The following is a 20,554-nucleotide window of genomic DNA, read 5'->3' as shown; positions in this document are numbered from 1 at the left end:
ATCCCATGATAAAGTGCCTCAGAACTGAGATATGGGAGTAGGGTGTGAAAGGGGCAAGAGGAGCATTGTGCAGAGCCCTGTGGCCATAGGGTTAGTTCTCACACCCCTAACAGTCCAGAGCTGGGTGACTGCCTTGTGAAATTCAATATTGCCCCTTAATTAAAAGCAATCTACACACACCAATCCAAGCTACTGCCACGTGGCTTCTCAGGAAGTTCTCTTGTGATCCACACATCAGTTATTTCAGCAAGTTACAATAAATACACTGTCTTCAGAGAATGACAGAATGGTTTGGGTTGGTGGTCTTTAAGGTCCTTTCCTAGTTCCAACCCCCTAGCCATGGGCAGGGGCACCTCTCACCAGACCAGGCTGCCCAAAGCCCCGTCCAGGTTGGCCTTGAGCACCTCCAGGGATGGGGCATCCACAGCTGCTCTGGGCAGCCTGTGCCAGGGCCTCACCACCCTCTGAGGGAAGAAAATCTTGCTGGAAGTGATAGATCTTCTGCCAGTCATGCTTTCCATGCACATGCAGTAAATCTGACTGGCACACTAGCTATTTATTCTTCTTTCAGGCTGAACACATGAAACGAGTAATATGGGGTTTGTGTCAGGGTTGCCAGAGACACTGTAAGTCGATGCTTGAGGCACAAGCTGCTCACAAGGCCCCGTAGGTTGAGGCTTTCCTGGGTAACTGGTGGCAAATGAATCTGCTAAGGTGCAGGGCTGCCTGGAAGGCTGTCCTGAAAACTGCTAGCAAAACCCTTCCTGTTCTTGTAGCTTTTGAATGTTCAACAAAGCCAGGTTGTATGTGCGTTCTTTGTAAAGACACAGGGCTAACTGGCTTTTACTTTTCAGTTCTCCTTCAAATAGAAATAATTCATATATCAGTTACAACTTGTTGGTCAAAAGGGTGGTTTTGCATGGGTAATTCTTCATCAGTCTTCAGCCAAGTGTGTGAATACCGAATGATGTGATGGAAATACAGGTCCTCTTTAGAGTGAGAGAGAATTTATCGCTATTTAAACTGCCCCTTGCATGGGAGCTAAAGCTTTTCCAAGGACTACAAGAGAGACACCCTGCATGAAGTCCACATGCTGACAGTGCCTGACCATAACGGTGAGCATCATTTTTCTAACACAGAGCACAACAAAGCATCAGACACCATCTGAAGCTTAATTCTGGCAGACTGAATTTCTCCAGCAGTCCTCTGTGGTAGTGCACAGTCAGGAGTGCATCTTCCCGCTGACAAAAAGCTGTTGCGAGTGACTACTGTGTTATATCATTCCTGTTTTCCTCTCTCTTGTCTGGAACCTCTGATCATGGATCTTCTTGTATGGGAAGCCCTGTGGTATCCAAAACTTCAGCCACCATTACTACTAAATGAAATTAAAAGGCTAGTCTGCCTGAGCACAGAAAATTCTGTCCAAGCTACAGGAAGTGTCACATTTGACTGTAATCTGATGTGTACGGCATTAAAATCTGCAGGTTTAAATATCCGTGAGTGTTAACAAATTATTTTAATAGTGTTAATTTACTTTGGAAGTGTTTATTTTATTTCACCATATTCAAGAAGAAAATCCCTCTTCCATTTTTTTTTTTTAAATATTGATCTTTTTCATTGTAACATTTTTCACAGCTTTTAAATGGCTTTACAAGATAATCTGTTTTGTAGATATTTTATAGCCCCGTGTGTTTTAATCACCGCCCCTGAGATTCATCGCGTTGGCTGCTGCAGAGGCCTGGCAGTCAATAGATCCGTTTGAGAACTGAGCTTGTTGCTAACTGGCATTGAGGTGACAACAATGTCATGGCAGGTTTGTGGCAATACAGAATCAGCCACAAGGCAGGGCTTTTGCAGCGTGAGCTCCAGGAACACGAGTCCCTTGCACACTGAGGGTGTAGCCACTAGCCCCTTAGCTTGGGATTCCATTCACCCAACTTCTGGATAAATCCCTGCTCCATCTGTTTGAGGAGGAATGCCTGGGTGGCCTGGGGGCATGTGCATTTCCCCACAGCTTCAGTGAAACTGCCGTTTTACCCAGGCAGTGACAGGTTCTGACAGAAATGAAAATGAAAGTCAACTGTGTTGCTGGCTACATCTGCAAGAAAAATGTCATTTGAGATGCATTTTGCACAAAGAAACTACAATACCCTGTATCTTATGATACCAAAACTAATTGCACCATTGTATCCATTGCCACTGCCATTTATTGTGTTTGTTGAGGCTTTACACAAGCCTTTGCCTCTGAAAAAAATAATCTCTGAATATGAAAATCATGTACTTCTTTCAGCTTGTGTTATTAGATTTCCTTATAAAACAGTAGACATCTTAACTCCAGTGTAAAATAAAGTGCATTTAGTAGCTGTGCAAAGGACATTATACACTTACTGGTTGACCATACAAAACTGATTTCTGGGTTAATTATCAGTTTCATGTAAATACAAGGATGGCAGTTATTTTGAAGGTAACATCGATCTTGTATTGGCATTTTTTTTCCCTTCAGTAATATTTCTAAGCACAATTTGTCATAGTTGCAGTAAAGTGCTCCGATTTTATCAGGTTTTCTCGGAAAAGAAAGGCACTGTGAAATCTCAGCCAATTAATGTGCAGTTTTATAAGATCAAATGGCTCTATGAAACTGTGTAGATATCCATAAAAGCAAGAAATAAGAACAGAAGAATAAAATCAAAACAACAACAGCAAAAACTCTTATCATGAAGTTAGTAATATGGTCTCAATACTAGCAGAAAAGAAAGATGCTCAGAACGAAGTGCATGTATTTGTGTTTCTGACGTGACTGATATGAACATCCAGCATGGAAGGAGAGATAGTAAACGCTGCTCTACCAAACGGCTATCACAGGTAGCATCAACCTATCCATCAAGAATATTTGTAGGTGTATTTATCTAGGGTAAAGTCCATACTTTGAGTTGTTTAAATCATGATAAGCACATTTTAAGAAATATCAATGTATTAAAATGGTGCGTTCTGCTCCAAAAAGAAAGATGACTATTCAGGTACCTAAGATGAAGAGTAAAGACAAAGGAGAAGAGTAAAACGTATGAACTTGAGCAGAAAAGAACAATTCAGAAAAAAACTTGACCCAGGAGGACTTTTTGGAACATATTTTACCTACTCACTTCAATGCTTATAGCCTCAGTGTACGCATAGTGAAGTACTTGACAGGTTCAGTAATGTGCTTGGAGATTTGGCTCAGCCCAAGACTTGTTTCCAATTTGTAAAGTAAAACATGGAATCTGATTTCTAGCTAAAAAATAAGACCCGCATGGGACAATGCTTTGTTTTGTTTCCGTGTAGAGAAAAAATAATTAGTTCTTAAAAGTTCAGCTGTCCTTGTTGAAGAGGAATTGTCTGTAAATGTCATTCCTCCCAGGACAGGCAGTTCTAATTCCTTTGCCACTATCCATTATCTTTTCAATACATACACTGAGACACATGTGGCCATGCCAAATCCCACCCCCACATGGTGCTGATATCTTTTCAGGCTCTAACTACTCTGTCCAGTGTTTCTTCTTTTCCTGCTGTCTCTGGAGGGGGTGAGGGAGTGTAGGACTCAAAAGAAAGCAATCAGGTAAATGTTTTATTCATTCCTTGCAATTCTGCTGTTCCCCAGGAAAAGAAGAAAAGGAGAGTGAGTAACAGGGTGGGCTAAGAATGAAGAGGAAATAAAACTTTTTCCTCAGTTTCTCCCTCCTCTTTTTTAAGTTCTTCCTCTCATATTCATACCTAATTTTTTTCTCCACGTGCCTTGGTTTTGGAAAAGTTGGCCATTATCTTGAAAATGCTTGCAAAGTTTCTCCCTCCTCTTTTTTAAGTTCTTCCTCTCATATTCGTACCTAAATTTTTTATCCACGTGCCTTGGTTTTGGAAAAGTTGGCCATTATCTTGAAAACGCTTGCCTGACCAAAGTGTTTTTAAAGCCACCCGTCCAAGTCGCTGCAGTTCCTGCTGTATGATTAGTAATTGAGCTACAATAATAATAGTTCTTGTGTTCTCTGACAACATTACTCAAAGCCATGTGCAGATGTGCCATGTTTATTATAGGAAATAAAACATTTAAGATGTAACATATGTACGTGAGAGAAATGTTGTCAGCCACAGGAATGCTTTTTTGTCAGAACAGCGTAACTTTAGCCCAGATATTCCCAAAGTTGACTGACTGTAACTATTCTCACACACCGTTTCATTTCCCATAGGCCTTTAATATGAATTCCAGTTATTCAGAACTTGCAGAAAAGGACACGGAGACAGAATCTATGGTGGTAGGGTTTTTTTTTGTTTTGTTTGTTTTGTTTTGGGGGGAAGGCAGAAAATCAGCATATAACAGCAAGATTCCCTGGGACTGTAGGATATGGAAACTTCTCTTCATGACACATTGGAACAAATTGACTGGCATCCCGCGGAAATTACACAGAATCTGAAAGAAATGAGGAAGAGACCACTGGTGGTGTTTTAGTAATGCCTTTCGGTGCTAACCCACATTCAGTGGGGTTCTTCAGCCTGAGAGTGGCCCCGCTCCGGGAGGTTTGGCTGTGGGGTCAGGGCTCACACAGAGCTGGTGGCAGCCCCTTATTTCTGGGGAGGTGTCCCCAGGCAGCCCGGCCAGCCCCCAGCCTGTGGGCACCCTGAGATAGCAGAAAATACACCATACAAGTGGTTGGGGCCTCAGCTGCTGCCCGTGCAAGTTCAAACATTTCATTTCTGAGGGTTAGTCCTCCTGGTTGGCAACCAAGATGAAATCAGAAGAGGGTAGTGAGAGGATAAATACATTACAAGTCCATCTACATTGCATTATATTTATATTAGCAGCTTGGGAAGTGACCGAGAAGAATAAAAAAATCAGCAATGAAAAGAAATGTGCTACGAATAGTGTTTCTGAAGCTCATGGGGACATCTTGAATAGCTGGAATATAAAAATAATATGCTATAACCAATTTAATGAGCGTAAAGATAGTGGAAAAGTACTCCATGGGACACTATTACTTGTTTTGAAGACGCTATAACTTGTGTCAGTATTATTAACAGCTCAGAGAACCTTGAATGCACCATGTCAGCCAGCAAAAAGCAAGAAAAGGAAATCGCTGAGGATCTATAAAAGACCGGCAACCAAACAGAAAATGAGGTTGAATTTCTTCATAAAACTGGTCTGTATTCTGCCTGTATGAGGGAGGAGAAGGAGAGGAGGTGGTGTAAAAGTCATCTATTTAAAAAGTCTGTATTGGAGGACCTGGTGACTGGCTATGAACTATCAGATGAATTTCAGGAATGCCTCATCTTTCATTTCTTAAAACAAACAGTAGAGCATGCAGCATGTGGTAATCTTGTTTTGGACGTGATGCTTAAGAAGGATGGTGGCATTGAAGATGTTTCACCGGGCATCAGGGACAGAAAAAGGAGAGAGAAAAGAAAAACATTCACAGTTAGTACTAGGTAAAGAGGTAATTTCCCAAAGCAAGAAAACTTTTTGATTACAAAGGAAAGTGGAAGTCATAATTGGGATTCCTAAGAAGAGCCTGAAAGGCTAGAAAAATTCTAATTCCATAATTTAAAAAGGAAAGATAAAAGTCAACTTTCACTAAATATCCCACATGGATGAGTTGGAGCAGAAATTAAATTTAAAGGGGGGCAGAGAGAGAGGAAGCAGGAGAAGTAGAAAGCAAGTAATAGTAATTTAAGACAGTGACAGGCAGAACATGAGCAGGACAGCTAAACAGTAGAGGGGAAACCCACTGCTTTTAAAGTCAATAGATTTTAAAATTTCCTAGGAACAAAAGCAAATAGCTCCCTCCCCCAGAAGTACATTTACAAGATATGCATATAAAAGTGTTAAGAAGGAAAAAAAAAAGGGGGGGGGGGGCGCGGCAAAAATAAGCAGAAGTGCTTATTCTAAATGCGTGCTGGTAGACCAGGGTAATTCCAGAGAAAGGCAGAACTGGTAAGCTCATGTCAATATATATATATATATATATATATAAAAAAAATTGAAAACGGGACCCATGCAATTATCAGCTACCTAGGATAATATCAGTCCTTGCCTTGTTAAAAACACTGCCTTGTTTAAACAACCTTGCCAATGTTTTCAAATGCAGAAGGCCAGCACAGCTGCTGGCAGGTCTGTGTAAACTTCATGGGGAGTATAAGGGATGAAACTTTCCACCAGAGTAACCGGCTGCTGCAGGGTACAGCAGAAGATGGGGAAGTCAGGGGCACCGTAGGTTCCGTCACTCTCTGTGGTCAGTGAGGGTGATGTTGGGGCTGGGCTGGGGTGCGACCCTGCGGCGTGCTGACTGCACATCAGTCAGAGCAGTAATAGGAGAAGAAAGGTGTTTTACTTTCTGGATGATCAGCCAGTAAGTTCTCCTAAAGGTCCTTCCCAAGGAACGGAAACCTGGAAAGGAAGGGTGGATGCTAACAGAGTTCCTCAGGGACAGCCTAAGGCTCACTTGTCTCAGTGCTACTGAGCTGCAGACCAGCAGTGATAATTGCACAGGTGAGGAAAAAACTCTGACAAAACCAGTCTGGTTTGGATCATGGGAAGCTTAATTAATCAACAACACATCTTCATCCAAATCAGCATCACTGTAACAATAACCAGCCAGTTCAGAGACCAACTCTTTGGCAACAGTAATTGCCTATTGCACAGAGGCTTGTCCTGCCATTTGTACACACACAGACCCTGACTCATCCCTCCTCATTATGGCATTCATATCTTTGGCTGTGGGGAGGAGCAGGTGACGACAAGGAAAAAAAGTAATGAATGGCAAACAATTACATGAAGCACTGGAATATTATGTGCCAGTCAACAAATTCTGATGGAAAAATAGGGCTGGTCAGACAAACCTGCAATGAGATTACAGACTTGGCTGTTAGAAGATAATTACATAGCTGTATTAACTTTAAAACTGCTTGACTTGGCACCATGTGTTAATGATCAGAAAGAAAATTACTTCATAAAGCAATAAAGCACAGATTCAGTGCATCAGTGGCTGATTGGGAACTCCAAAGGAGCTGTCACTGGGAGAATTGTCTTTGAAAGCTGATGTTTCCTTTGGGGTTCCTAAATTTTCTGGAAAGCAAATATAAAATTGCTGCAAATCAAGCATGACGTGGCACTGTCAGTGCGATAAGAATCAGGCTGTCAGCTGTATGACAAGCTATCTCCTGTAGGAACATTGTAAAGGATGTCAGAGTGACAACTCTTAGGCAACATAAAGAGCATGAGTGTCAAAACCTAACAAGCATCTCAGTGTAGGACTGCAGCAAAAGGTTGATGGTAATCTCTGAATATGAAACAAAGGAATATTGGAGATAATATATATATAGCACTCTATTTATAGTGCTGGTAAAACTGATACTAGATTTTGGCATGTAGCATTAAAATAAGGCAGAGAACAGGAAAGAGCTTGCTTCAGCCTGCGCATTCATACTGTATCAAGGACAGGCACAAGGGAAGAACTTGGATTCCCACTATCAAGTGGGAAACAAGCCAGACAAATACAGATTCAAAATGAATCAGAAGTTTTAAAACCAGGAAGAACTACCAAGTGAAGCACGCAATTCCTTATTTCCTGACAGCTTTGCATTAACTTTTGGGAGCTTACTGGCATGACTTTGGCCAGATAAAGGTTGTGTTTCAGGCAGTCACCACAGTTCACAGGAGACTGATAGTCTCTGGCAGCTGTGAAAATTATAAAATTATTTCTTAACACCATATTCAGCATATGCATTGCTGAAATAAAGATAGTCAAAATTATTAATGGCCCAAATTAGTATCACACCTTACTAAAATGTTGTGCATTCATCTAAGACTTCTACAATTTGGAGGGAAAAAATGCATTCTTAACATATTCTTTATGGAAATAAGTGGAATGATCCTAGGAATACATTATATAGTTTAAATTGAAGCAGTTTATCCTAAAGCAGCCTTCAAAACAAAGAATAAAACAGCTAAGACATTTTAATAATATCATTCAATCACTACCACTGATTTAAAAATAATTGTTGGACTCTGAAATACATTTCATTTTATATATCCTTTCCTGTGCAAAGTGTTCCTTACAGTGCTTTCAGTACAGATACTGGCTATGAAAAAGTGAACAAGTAAGCAACAGTAATTACATGCTCTCCTATCACTCCTGCTCAGTCCAGCATTTTAAAATACTGTATAAAAGGCAAGTGACTGGACACCAGGATTATTATCATATAAACTCTTAAAGAAAGTGTTTTTTATTTCTGCTAAGTGTTCAAATAAAGCAGAATCAGTCAGCCTTTTCCTTCCCCTCATCATATCTTTCCTTAAAAAAATGTATTTTAAAGCCAATTCTTGTTGAAATTACACTCAGTAACCCAGTTTGAAGACACTACAGCGAAGCTGTAGAAAAAAGAAAAGCACTACAGCGAGCTGCTGGTACAATGTTTAACCTTGTCAGCTCGGGGTTAAACAGCCCCTGGAGAGCAAGCACAGTGCTGTATGCAAATATGTGCATGTACATATGTCTATATATGTGTGTATATAATGTTCTGTAGTGTGCATATATGTTACATACATAAAAGGTGAGATTAAAGTAAGGATTAACCCCATTACGGTCATTCAAATAACAACATACGGTTATTCAAGTGGGAAGCCCTTTGGAGAGAGATTGTCTGTGTCAAGCAGTTTCTTGTTAATTGGTAAAAAACAGAGCTGGTCACCTCGGCCCAGTGGCCGGGGCAGAGCAGGGGCAGCAGGGGGGCTGTGGTGGGCACACATGAGGCTGTACCTGCCCCCTGCTCTGTGGGAGCTGGCCTGGGACCACATCCCCACCAGGAAGGGGCTTCCATGGCCTGCTCAGGCCTGAAGTAAAGCCACAGAGAGCAGGCCTGGAGCCACAGGTCACAGCTCCTTGTGCTGGAGATGTAAAATATTTCACTACCCCAACAAAGATGAAGCTGCAGGTATGAGACTGTCACAGTTTCCAGTGCTGATTTTCTGTGTTCTCATTTGGGAGTCATATTTTATTTTAACCCTATAGTAATTGCCCTAATACCATTATTACAAAACAACTCTCAAGCCAAGTTGAGGTCTTAGGCCTCACCCAGTTGGTTCACATACAGCTTTCCAAGGACAAATGATGCAAATCTTCGATGTTTCTTTTTCTGGACAGCTGCTCATTTGGCAGCTTTGGAGGAAGATTTGAGACTTTGTAGGCTCATGGGAATTTCATAGGAGAAGTCTGAGGTGGTGAACCTCCAAACAGCCCCAGTGCTTCTTGTTGAATGATCACTTCTGGAAGAGTTGCCCTCCTTAACCTGACGATAATGCTGATGATATTGTACCATTACGACATACAGTTTGTAGGTGAATTTATACACAAGTCTGAGGTGGCAGTTGCTTCTGGACTTACACGTAAAAAAACACTTTTCATCATACAAAATTCATCCTTCACTTAAAAAAAGTAGTCCTCTGAATCACAACAATAAATAAAAGTTTTACAGAAGAAGCAAATAGGAAAGTGAAGAAGTTTTTTTAAAAAATATATTTTATATTTTCTAGATTTCACTACTTCCAGAAAATGACAGTAAGCAAGGAACTCACTTTTTATCCAGGATCCTCTGATTTCCATCATCTGAACCTCTATCTGAATCTATGTGGAGGAGTAAAGCAATTTATGCAAGATACTAGTTATATGTACTTCAGAAAAAGTGACTGCTAAGACCATTGGTCTTACTAAGAACAGTGGTTCTTCTGCGAACTGTACATATATATATTAGACTGAATCTGTGGTTAGGGATTCTCTGTAGTGTTTTTGTAAGCTTTTCCCCCCCTTTTGGAGACACTGATGGCTACAAGACATATTGCTGTGTTCATTTAAAACAACAACAACAAACACACACACAGATTTATTAACAGATTTCTAACAAACAACGGCATTAGCCAACTAGAGCAGCCAAGATACATCATTAAAGGTTTAGCAAAAAACAGCCCTCTGTGGGAAAGCAATGGATGTTCCAAGTCATCTTTACAAGCACTTTGATTCCAAATATCATTGCATCCTTGGTTAATACATTTTTTCCATGAGTACAGGGGTGGGAGCTTGTTAAGGATTACTGAACAGAACATGCTACAAATAAACCATGAAGAAGGGACAGAATGGGGGGGTGTGTTTCTAATGCCCATTAACTTTTTAGCAGTGAGGTCATCATGGTCCTATTGTGAATTGGCCAAAAGAACTTTGCTGCCACTGCCTGCTTCAAGTGAGGGAGCAGGCCCCACTGTTTCACAGCCCGCCAGGCGTGGTGGGACCCCAGTCTGCTCCGCTCAGTAGGTGTTGCAGGCAGGTAACAAAAGGCTGTTTGCTGCAAGCCAGAGGAAAATCAGACAGATGTTATTCACTTTGAATTATATGCTGCTTCTACAGAGTGAAAAATGGGTATCAGCATCACATTAAAATCCCAAACATTTTCACAGAATAAGCTTTGCTGGCGGAACAGACCCAGCTACTTAACAGCTTCACCTGGAAGGCACAGGGATCATGGCTACTATGATTAATACAAATAAAACTGTTTTCCTGACGGTTTGTAATCAAGCTGTTTGCAGCTTGTTCATTCATTCAGAATAGTCATACCAGTTCAAGCAGGAGCTGAAGAAAGCCCTAAACAACTAATGGATACTTACCCATGCAAAAAACATGTTCTGTTTCAAGGCTTCAACATTCTTACTTCTCCACGGGGGTTATTGCAGCCTCCTTCTCCCTTCCAGCCTCCTTCAAAGAACCCAGCAGCTGCAGAGTGTTGTTTTGAGTAGTGTTGCTTCCAGATCCCAAGCACACAGTTAGTTACCTCATATTCCATCTCTCTCTGAAATCTGGGTTCCTCTTGTGGTTGTTTTCACCTCAATAATGTGTGCACATACTGCATGCTTTGCTTTCCCAACTGGGAGAAAAACTGTAGAGTATTATGGGGAATGTCAGCTAGCCTGAGTGTGCACACCATATGGATTCATATGGCTACCTCTGCATTGTAGCAGTTTTTAACAGAAGACTATTTTTTTCCCCAGTGGAAATATTTTAGAGTTGAGCTTCTTGCTGAAAAACATCATAAAAAATGTATGTGAAAAATGTTTTTTCCTATTCTCATCAAATATTTTTATCCTAGAGAGTAAAAAGATGAAAGCTTTTTCTGACAAATTCAAATTCTTGCATGCAGTAAGTGCTATTTTCTTGTTCAATAGGTTGCAATGATCCAGAACGCCAGAACCAAGCGTAGGTGTTTTTTGTTTGTTTGTTTTGTTTGTTTGTTTAAATCCATGAATGGCTCAAGAAAAGAGCTGCACCATACCTGCATTTATGGGTGACGTTTGATATATAATTACCAGCAGATCAGACTTGCAGAAAGATATAAAATTGCCAAGAGTGCCCCAGAAATAATTTCACTCTATTTTATTCACTAAGCTTATCTGGAAGGTCCCTAAGCTCTCTACTGGATATCTCTGTACCTGTTTCTATCCCAACTTTTATGCTAGGAGATGTATTAGCACAATTGTACAAATACTATTACACTACTCTGGCTTTACAGTGTTACAGCCATGAGGATAGTGTAACATGATTAAGAGACATTTCCTGATTTAGATACATCAAATGATGCTCACTGAATTTGAATAAAGAAGGCTCTGTATTCTGAAGCTGGGCATTTTGTTATAAATATAGCATTATAGTTATTTTTAGGCCACTATACCAACCGTTGTAGTTCGGATAAGTTTCTTAGCAACTCTAATGTACTCATTAGCGTGAGTGGAAACAACTTCTTTACACACTGACTGTTGTCCTTTCCATTTCTTTAATCGTTGCCTGACTGCTCTTTAATGATGGATTGTCTCCTGAGGCTTAGCCCAATTGTCCTAAGCAATAATTCTGCTCCCACAACTTTTGCTTTCTTTGTTGGACAGCCATGGCAGAGAGAGGTCCGCAAGCAGTGGAGCAGTGACTGGAAGGAGATACAAAGGTGAGAGATGGCAGTACTCAAGTTTCTGTCATCAGATATGATGACTCAATGCACTGGAATTTCCGAGGCAAGTGAGGTTAAGAATTGTCTACATATTTTTGTTGTTAATATGGGCATGTTGTAATTCAGTCCTTCAAATGGCTGTCATTTTTTTGGTGGGGCTTTAACCCACCCGATTCAGCTGTGTTTTGTACAACTGCCCAGGAGGAATTCAGTGGGTGACTGTGGAAGGAAAGGCTCACAGTCCATACTACTCACCCTCAGCTCATGTGTGTAAACAGTGCAGTGTAGCTTGGTTTTGTGTTGCCTGTTTTGTGCCTTCTTGTCTTATGCAGTGGCAACAGAGAGTTTAAATGGTGGGACTTTCTCGTCTACCTTGTCTATGTAAGGACAGCTGCAAAGGGAATGCTTTGAGCCTCCAAGGGAGATGGGGGTAAGTCTAGGTTCAGTCATCATCTTTGCCTTTCAGGTGGTGAAAGCATGATAGGAGTTTTAAAATGCTGTATACAGGGCACCTCTGATCTGGCAGCTCTGTGAGCTCTCACCTCTTGGCTCCTGGACTCCTCAGATGTGCACCAGTGATTAAAGTAACGACAGGAACTCAGAACTTTCAGGAAATTCAGCTTGTAACTCATGTGAGTTGAGAAATTTACACTGTGTGCAAGTCAACTCCTAATTGTCCAGGCCAGTTCTTGTGTTGATTCTTCCTTCGAGGCATCTAGCACTGGCCAGTTTCCAGGAGGGATGCTGAGGCTTCTGCTCCGATCTGATGGTACATCATGTTCCTACAAAGGTGATGTCTCTGCTTGCACTTGGCAAAGGAACGAAGCAAGATCCTGGAATGCAAGGAAGGGACATGCAGTACTTTCACATGGCTGTGTCATGGGAACTACAGGCTACAGGCAGGTACCTACAAGCCTCAGGCTCCGTTTGGTAGATCCCTGCTTCATTTTCATACAGGGCAGGTGTTGCTAGTGTTAAAGAGAAGGGAGGGGTAAGAGAATTGTCCTCCTTCAGCAGAAGCATTCTCGAGAAGGGTCTGAAGCTATAGGTGATGACTGGTTTTCCACTCCTCTTTGCGCTGAGTGGTAATTTTGAATTCTCCAGAGAAAGATGAGCAATTTCTTGGACTCTATTTTTCCTACGGTCTATTAGCATCATAAGGGAAGATGTGAAGGAAATAATCTATCAGTACAAACAGCTTGTTTAAAAAATGAGGGCTGAAATTACCTGCCTGTCTAAACTGAGCATTTCATTGGGGAAACGTAAAACAATCGCTTACATGCCTCAACAAAATGACAAGGTCTCTCTGATGCCACAAGTACGCTATGATATTGGTCACTCTCCACACATTTTTATGCTCTGTTCTATGCAGAACAGTTTGCCCTGACCAAAGGTAGACCAGACCTTCTTGTCTTGGTGGCAGCAATGCTTGTGTCTACAAAACAAGAGCATTGGGAGCAGCACTACGAAGGATTGCTGTTAGTGCAGATTGTGGGTCTGAACAGAGCAAGAACCTGAGCTGTAAAAAAAATGGCTCTGGAAAACTGGAAGGTTTGTGATTTTGGTATAGCAATAAAGGAAAAAAAAAAAAAAAAAAAAAAAAAAGTTTCATGGACACTTTCAGGCCTTTGTATTTATAAATAAAGGTAGCTGGTGTCTAAAGGTTAACACAGAAAAGAGGATGAGAGGATGACTGGTTCTTAGGTAAGGTATTTCATTAAGGATTCTCTGGCTGGTTATCAACTTTGATCTATGCTTCCGTGCAAAATATGGGAACTTTACCAGTGGATAAAACCATCAGATATCACTGAACTGTGGCAGAATGAAGCTACAGTATAACCTCCAGTGCAGAATAGGTGAGGAGAAAGAAATCCTTGCATCAGTGCAGCCAAATTGTCCCAGGTTACATCAGTCTGCCAGGTTACACCTTCAGCCTACCGCCTCTGTCCAATTTATACAAGAGGATCCATGGTTGGAGGGGGCTGCCCTGTGTAAGGGAACACGGTGCTTGTCTGTGCAAGGGGATTTCTCCACTCCCTCTTTGCAGCCTAGGTATGTCACTGATGGATGTATTCAGGTAGCCACCTGTGAGCTTCTGCTTTCAGGTGCCTGAAAACCTAAGCCTTTAGGACCTGAGGCCTGTAGACTTCACTGGTAGTTCATCATGGAGGGAGACAATTCACAGCACCCAAGTTATCCTGATCTGAATTGCACTCTGGAAGACAGGGATGGTCAGGCACGAACATACCTTTTTAATGGCCCTGACCAGCCTTGCCCTGGTCCTCCACGGTCTGCCAGTGGCCCGGGAGCACAGCTCCAGCCTGGGCACCCAAACCTTGTCGGAGCTGCCACAGGGGTGCCTGTGCCCAGCTCTGATCCCTGATGTCCTGCCTACCAACCCATCTGGCTGGGTGGACTCGAGACCTGTGGGAAAGGTAGCCTTGCCCATCTCCAGCCCTGTTGGAAGGTCTGTGCCTGGTGTCCGACTGATGTTGTAGCCCAGTCTCCAGCCCTGTCTCTGGCCACATCTCCTGCTGTTCCTCGCTGGGCTCCCTGGGCACTGACCAGGCAGCCTGGCCCACAAAACTCCAAACTCCCAGTTCAGGCAGGAACAAAACCTATTTGCAACAAAGTTCAAAGAATTCATGAAGTGAATAACTCCATTGAGTGATAACTGTTGTTTGTAATGGAAAAAACATTGTGATGAAAACAATCATGCACAGTGGAGGACAGGATGAGCTAGGGTAGCGGGGCAGAGTACCTTTGCATGGCTGTTTGAAAACAACGAGCTTACTGGCAAACCACAGACTTGTGAGATGCTAAGGATAAGCCCGAGCTTGCTGCTTATCATGAAATTCACTTTGCTGTAGCCTGGGTAGCCCATGGAGCAAGGGGAAGTGGTGGAGCTCAGCCAGCCGTTCCCACAGGCCTCTCCCACCACCGGGCAAACCCAGGTGCCTCAGGAGGTGACGCTGCAGGGGTGGCGGGGGTCTTGCTGGAGGAGCAGAACAGGACGGATGCTTCTGGGTGTCTGGCAGTGCCAGGGTTTTCGGAGGGATATAAAGCAGAAATTTTGGCTGCCTTTGTTGTTTAATTAGGTGACGAGACATTTCACAGGACTGCATAAATGCATGTTCATGTCAGTTGTCTGCCACATGACTCCCATCTGGGTAAATGACTAGGCTTATGCACAAACAACCTCCACCAATATCAGTGAGAAGGTTTTCTTTCCCTCATAAACAAGGCCACCATGCTGGGAATTGCTGCCCATTCATATGCATTTCTAGTCCCATCAAAGTGGTCAGTACAGAAAGTTCACAGACCAGCAAACTAACAGGTACCATTGCCATCAAGTAGTCTGGCCTCCCATCTGATCTACCTGTGGCATCCTCGACCCGTCTGACCCGTTCTCGTATGAATTGGGGCTTATCTTTTAGACAAGTATTCAAGTCTTGGTTTCAGCCTTCTATCTGGGTAGTTGTAATCACCCCCTAACAGCCCATTTCACCTGGAGAACTTTCTGTTGTCTTCAACACGGATTGCTTTAGTACTGTATAATTTAAAGGAATTTTACTACGCCCGGTTTCTGGGTGCAGCAGTTTAAAATATCCTGCCACATTTTTTTTTTAAAACTTCCTTTGAAGACTATCAAAATGTTTTTTTTTCTGACACTGAAAGTAAGCTCCAGGGCAAGGAGGATGTGTGGTGATGGCAGTAATAATGCCATCATTTTGAATTATTTATTTTATATTTGAGGATTAAACACAGTTCAGCAAAGTTTAAACCAATTGACTCAGTCCTGCAACTGCGCGTGGACTTCACGAACTTGACTGACAGGAGCAGGGCACATCGCTGGGCGATGAGGCTGAGGACCACGCAGTTCAACAAGGCTCTTCAGAGCCCATTTACCAAGAGCACACCCCTTGGTTGCTATCCCTCCAGCAAGACTGCTCTCATGCTTAAAACTAACCACGTGCTCGGGCATTTTGCTAGCTCACATCTCATTGCTCTTCTCTCTGCAGGACCAAACCCTGATGAGCCAGAGCTGCGCTGGGCTTCCCATCGCTGCTGACCTTGGCAGAGTCCGACCAAGGGTCTGACCTTGGCAAAAAGTTGTTCAAACTCTGCGGTGAAAACAAGGTGAAGGGAAATCAGCCTGCTGAAAACTTTGACCAGCCCGTGACACTTCCAGTTAAGACTACTTTATCGTGGTATAGATAAAAGAGCTCTCACTGCTGTGGGAAGTCTTTACAAGAAGTACTAAGCAGGCTGTCCTTATTCAGGACAGGATAATGTGAGTGCAGGTGGCTTGGCAAAGCTCATTTTCTTTTCTGCTTTTCAGCTTTCACATCAAAAATATGGAAGGCAGCTAACTAGGTGCTTTGGGGTAGAGCAGCAAAATAATCCTGGTGTGGACGTGTCTCTGTTGATATGGTCTCAGGCAGGACCAATGCCTGGGCTGTATAGGAAGATGCTGAGCTGATGCTTTGGGATTGCCTTCAGATATAAAGGTGTCTCTCTGCATTAAACTCCTGCCCAAGGGAGGGTATCTCAACACTCCTCTAACCTCAGGGCGGGAGAGCAGCTCAGCTTTCTGCAACCTTCATCCACAGCGGTCAGCTTTATCTTTTACTTTTCCCTCAACCTGGAGGCCAAGGGAGACATTACAAGCCCCAGGGGGGACATCGGATCACATTTTTATATAGCTATTTGCACCAGCAAGGAAAAAATAATTGCACAAACCAGACCAGTTCTGTGCCACGCACAGAAATGTAAACACTATCATTGCACCAGCTGCTCTGAAGAGAATCACTGTTCTGTGGTTTCTCATTCACATTCATGAGGATTAAAGAATAGCTGCAGACTGCAGTCCAGGAGGAGCTAGAGCAGAAAACAGAGAAAGAGATAAAGGAAACAGGAATGAAGGAAACTGAATTCTTCAGATAATGGCAGAAAATAAACAGGAAAGGATGTTTCTTAAGCTGCAGATATTTAACAGTCTAAAAAAAAAAAAATTGTAGCAATGATAGAGAGCTAGTGAAAACAAGCCCCAGAAGACAAACATACAGGTGCAGGCTTTGGACTTGTAAATTCCACGAAGACACAGGTGTAAGCTGATAGATATTCATTGCCATCACTATCATTCTTCTCTCATTTTCTTGCTCAAATATCAAAACAGAGCTGCCAGTGCATAGAGGCATCATTAAAATGAATTTAAGAGACATCACAGATTTAACAGTAATTTTCAATAACTTTAAATACATTTAATCTCCCAAAATAGTTCTGGCTTACATTTCTAATATTCCCTTCTTGGACAAGAATATGAGTAACCTTTAAACAAAATGTTATCCTGGTAATGGTGAGAAGAAAAATACTCATCTGCAATGCACTTTCTCTTTCATGTGAAACGGATTGTAACAAAGCTTCTACAACAGCAGGATTTTAACTTCAGCAAATGGCTAGTCCTCAAGGAGAACCTTCTCAATGGTTTTAATTTTTGAAAATTAAAGGTGTCAAAAAGCAGACTTGTATGTGCCTATTAACTCCAGTGGTATTTTACTGTTATGCTACGTATAAATATCAGCAACAGCCAATGGCTAACACTTTCCACTCTTCAGGGCATTGTTTAAATGCTGAATATCAGCACTAACAGGCACCTACTGGAATTCAGGCTGCCGTTCATGTGTGTTCCTTCACAGGACACAAGCTGTTGCATTCAGCCATTGCACGCAGCCATTCCTCCTTTTCAGTTTGGCCACTTGCAAAGTCTGTAAAGCATTTGCTGTTCTAAAATGGCAGATACTGGTTTGGGAGCATCAGTAACTTATTTTTTAACGTAAGTATCGAGAATAAAGCATGGTAGTTTTAATCTTTTCAATAGAAGCAGTATTTGCAAAAGTCTCAACAAAATGGAAGGGTAACAACACTGCTCTGTTACAGTGAAAATAACCATGAATTAAGTGAAAAAATCTGAGATACGATATCTCTTTCACTCTACATGTGTCAAATATCAGGAGTGAAATATAACCTATTGGCCGTGAAAATACTGAAATTCTCTAACTAATAAGAAATTTGTGGTAAAAGTCACTAGGCTGAGTTGGGGAACATTAGAGTTAAGCCCTTGTGTGTTTCCTGAATGAGGACTTTGTTCTCATCCTGAAGATGCAATTGCAGGCTCAGTCAAGCCATGCACTGTGCAAGTCCGTGTTCCTGAGGCTGCATTTAGCGCTGGAGGCAGGAGAACAGTTTGCCTAAGTGTGATTTAAGTACAGAAGTCCATGAACTGGAGCACCCTGTAACCAAGCCAGAGCTTGCAGTCTAATGCAAAAACGTCTGCAGGGAAGGACTGGGCAAAGCACGTCACCCTGCATCTTCAAAAATGCACGCAGGTTTCTCCTTGCCCCCCTCTCTCTCCTCCCGACTTCGTTGTACATGAAGAATGAAGATAGTCCCTCACATAGATCAGATCAGTAAGCGAAGATAGATGAACAGCAGTTCTCCATTGCAGGAAAGCATCAACAAATGTAGTAAAAGACTGGATTCGCAAGATAGGAAGAGAAAAAGAAAAGGCATCTGAGCTTAAAATCTATATGACATTCTTATTTCAGGTGAATTCTGAAGCCCAGTGAAAAGATGTTAGTCAACTCCAAACCTATCTGAATCTGGTGCCTTACTCATAAATCTATAGGCATGCCAGCGTGAGAGTATTTTTGTTAGTTTAACTTTAAACTCAGCTGTAAAATAGATTAAAACATGCTTCCGCTTTGGCTTATGATAATGGTCTGGGGCATTTTTTTAATCCCCTGGCACAGCTAGATTAATGCAGAACTGCACAGACCTTGACTGCAATGGTTACATGTTTTCTTACAATGCCTACCAAAAGCCACAGGACTTCCCAAATCCTAGCACTGAATTACACTCATGCCTCTTATCCCGGTGTGTTGTGAATGGCCTGCTTTCACTGTTCCGTTTTAAATTACATTAGGAGGAGACAATGCGATGAGAGGATGCAGGTACCTGTTGGAGGGGCACACCCGGAGGCACTCGGCTCTTTGGGGCAGGCTCGGAGCAGACCGACACGGCCATTGCTTTGGAAGATCATTGGATCGCAGCAGCTTTCCACAGTGGGACGATTTCAGGATGTAGGACGTCAACAAATGGGATAATGAAGTATCAGGACAAGGAGCAGTGGTCACAAAGAAATCAGGGTGACAGGGCTCATCGCTCTTCTGGCACCGGGCCCAGCTCTGCAGGATCGTTGCAGCAAAGGCCCATCAGCAGGGAACGACAGAGCACGGCCACTGCTGTTGCCCCACTGACTGCTCCCAGCCCAGTACTGGTAAGAAGTACTGGGCGACCTTATCGCTCTCTACAGATACCTTAAAGGAGGCTGTAGAGAGGTGGAGGTTGGCCTGTTCTCCCACGTGCCTGGTGACAGGATGAGGGGGAATGGGCTAAAGTTGCGCCAGGGGAGTTTTAGGTTGGATGTTAGGAAGAGCTTCTTTACTGAAAGGGTTGTGAGGCATTGGAACAGGCTGCCCAGGGAGGTGGTGGAGTCACCATCCCTGGAAGTCTTCAAAAGACGTTTAGATGTAGAGCTTAGGGATATGGTTTAGTGGGGACTGTTAGTGTTAGGTTAGAGGTTGGACTCGATGATCTTGAGGTCTCTTCCAACCTAGAAATTCTGTGTATCTGTGTATCTGTGTAAGAAGCATTATGGATACAATGCCAGTCCTTAGGCTGACGTGAATTTTTATGAAGCCCTTCCGCCTTCAGGGCTTTGCTGCTAGGGCTGCAGTTGCAAAGTCTTTACAAAACCAGTCACTGATTATGAGAGGATATTAACCAATGAGCACCAGAAGACTTCAGTTCTTACTTTCTTGCTTTCTACTGACATTTTCTCTAATCGCAGGATGCGTTAATAGTTTTTTAAACTGTGGCCATCCTTGCTAGTGGTGTGGGCTTGAACCTCCAAGTCTAATTTTGATGGTGATCACATAGCAGTATTTAGTTCTGCTTTATGTTTGTTTGAACAAAGCCACAAAAAAAGCAGCCACCAGGAAAGTATAATTAATAATTACAAAAAAGGTGGCAAACGAGTTACATAGGGCTTCACAAGTTGTTCTGCAAGTCCAACCAGGTAGCTCCCAGGGACTGGCAGTTGTTTCCAGATTGGTGGTGTTCCCCTTTCTAAAACCCCTTCCCTCAACCCAGGTCTGACTGGTTCTCCCACATTTCAGCTAAATCCAGAATTTCGTCTTCAGCCAGCCACTTGGTTAGGATCCAGCACTTGCCCCTGCTCCAGAATGACAGATCCCAGGGCAACACAGAGCAAACAACCCTGCCAGAAGGGCTGCTAAAGGCGGGTATGCTTGTTCTGAAGAGATTTACAAAGTGATAATGTGTATGACATTACTACTTTGTATTATCTGTTAGTCACATGCCAAGTGTCCTGATCATACAGGAAAGCAGAGCACCACGGTTATCCAGCTTACTGTGTTTCAAAGAAAACTGAGGCTTAGCTCTTGGTTGTAGTGGCAAGGTATTCATA

Source organism: Oxyura jamaicensis, chromosome 1, assembly GCF_011077185.1.
Source record: "Oxyura jamaicensis isolate SHBP4307 breed ruddy duck chromosome 1, BPBGC_Ojam_1.0, whole genome shotgun sequence".
Taxonomy (NCBI): Eukaryota; Metazoa; Chordata; class Aves; order Anseriformes; family Anatidae; genus Oxyura; species Oxyura jamaicensis.
Note: the sequence above shows the minus strand (reverse complement) of the source record.